Raw genomic sequence first — 2,500 nt, forward strand, 5'->3', positions numbered from 1 at the left:
TAGGGGTTGGGCGAAACTCCCTTGAAAGTGGCACTCTGAAAAAATTTCCAAGTTTGGCTGACTTAGAAAAAATTCGAGAACCAGGATGAGGAGGGGGGAAATGTGGCCAGTCAGGCCGACCCGAAGTGCCTCTTAGGCGGATAGGGGTTGGGCGAAACTCCCTTGAAAGTGGCACTCTGAAAAAATTTCCAAGTTTGGCTGACTTAGAAAAAATTCGAGAACCAGGATGAGGAGGGGGGAAATGTGGCCAGTCAGGCCGACCCGAAGTGCCTCTTAGGCGGATAGGGGTTGGGCGAAACTCCCTTGAAAGTGGCACTCTGAAAAAATTTCCAAGTTTGGCTGACTTAGAAAAAATTCGAGAACCAGGATGAGGAGGGGGGAAATGTGGCCAGTCAGGCCGACCCGAAGTGCCTCTTAGGCGGATAGGGGTTGGGCGAAACTCCCTTGAAAGTGGCACTCTGAAAAAATTTCCAAGTTTGGCTGACTTAGAAAAAATTCGAGAACCAGGATGAGGAGGGGGGAAATGTGGCCAGTCAGGCCGACCCGAAGTGCCTCTTAGGCGGATAGGGGTTGGGCGAAACTCCCTTGAAAGTGGCACTCTGAAAAAATTTCCAAGTTTGGCTGACTTAGAAAAAATTCGAGAACCAGGATGAGGAGGGGGGAAATGTGGCCAGTCAGGCCGACCCGAAGTGCCTCTTAGGCGGATAGGGGTTGGGCGAAACTCCCTTGAAAGTGGCACTCTGAAAAAATTTCCAAGTTTGGCTGACTTAGAAAAAATTCGAGAACCAGGATGAGGAGGGGGGAAATGTGGCCAGTCAGGCCGACCCGAAGTGCCTCTTAGGCGGATAGGGGTTGGGCGAAACTCCCTTGAAAGTGGCACTCTGAAAAAATTTCCAAGTTTGGCTGACTTAGAAAAAATTCGAGAACCAGGATGAGGAGGGGGGAAATGTGGCCAGTCAGGCCGACCCGAAGTGCCTCTTAGGCGGATAGGGGTTGGGCGAAACTCCCTTGAAAGTGGCACTCTGAAAAAATTTCCAAGTTTGGCTGACTTAGAAAAAATTCGAGAACCAGGATGAGGAGGGGGGAAATGTGGCCAGTCAGGCCGACCCGAAGTGCCTCTTAGGCGGATAGGGGTTGGGCGAAACTCCCTTGAAAGTGGCACTCTGAAAAAATTTCCAAGTTTGGCTGACTTAGAAAAAATTCGAGAACCAGGATGAGGAGGGGGAAAATGTGGCCAGTCAGGCCGACCCGAAGTGCCTCTTAGGCGGATAGGGGTTGGGCGAAACTCCCTTGAAAGTGGCACTCTGAAAAAATTTCCAAGTTTGGCTGACTTAGAAAAAATTCGAGAACCAGGATGAGGAGGGGGAAAATGTGGCCAGTCAGGCCGACCCGAAGTGCCTCTTAGGCGGATAGGGGTTGGGCGAAACTCCCTTGAAAGTGGCACTCTGAAAAAATTTCCAAGTTTGGCTGACTTAGAAAAAATTCGAGAACCAGGATGAGGAGGGGGAAAATGTGGCCAGTCAGGCCGACCTGAAGTGCCTCTTAGGCGGATAGGGGTTGGGCGAAACTCCCTTGAAAGTGGCACTCTGAAAATATTTCCAAGTTGGGCTGACTTAGAAAAAATTCGAGAACCAGGCTGAGGAGGGGACCATCTGGCAAGGGAGTCCGACCTAAAGTGCATCTAAAGCGGATATGGGTTGGTCGAGCCTCCCTTGATTTGCCCTGGAGCTCCCACGTCTTAAAAAGGTCTCTCCTATAATTGTACACCAACCATTTTGAGGTTTGGGTGCAAACCTCTCGAATGGGGGGACTCGGTCCCCTATCTACAGCGCCCCTAATGACGACAGGTGGTACTGCGCCCCTGGTAGCCCGGCCATTGAAAATGAATGGGCCCATTCATTTCAATGGGGAATTTCGACCCCTGGTTGCCCGCCATTCATTTCAATGGGGAATTTCGACCCCTGGTCGCCCGCCATTCATTTCAATGGGGACTTTCGACCCCTGGTTGCCCGCCATTCATTTCAATGGGGGATTTCGACCCCTGGTCGCCCGCCATTCATTTCAATGGGGGATTTCGACCCCTGGTAGCCCGCCATTCATTTCAATGGGGGACTTCGACCCCTGGTAGCCCGCCATTCATTTCAATGGGGGACTTGGACCCCTGGTAGCCCGCCATTCATTTCAATGGGGGATTTCGACCCCTGGTCGCCCGCCATTCATTTCAATGGGGGATTTCGACCCCTGGTCGCCCGCCATTCATTTCAATGGGGGATTTCGACCCCTGGTAGCCCGCCATTCATTTCAATGGGGGACTTCGACCCCTGGTAGCCCGCCATTCATTTCAATGGGGGACTTGGACCCCTGGTAGCCCGCCATTCATTTCAATGGGGGATTTCGACCCCTGGTCGCCCGCCATTCATTTCAATGGGGGACTTCGACCCCTGGTTGCCCGCCATTCATTTCAATGGGGGATTTCGACCCCTGGTCGCCCGCCATTCAT

This window comes from Leptonotus elevatus, unplaced genomic scaffold (genome assembly GCF_054856555.1).
Source record: "Leptonotus elevatus isolate MCC_2025b unplaced genomic scaffold, RoL_Lele_1.0 HiC_scaffold_78, whole genome shotgun sequence".
In the NCBI taxonomy this organism is placed as follows: Eukaryota; Metazoa; Chordata; class Actinopteri; order Syngnathiformes; family Syngnathidae; genus Leptonotus; species Leptonotus elevatus.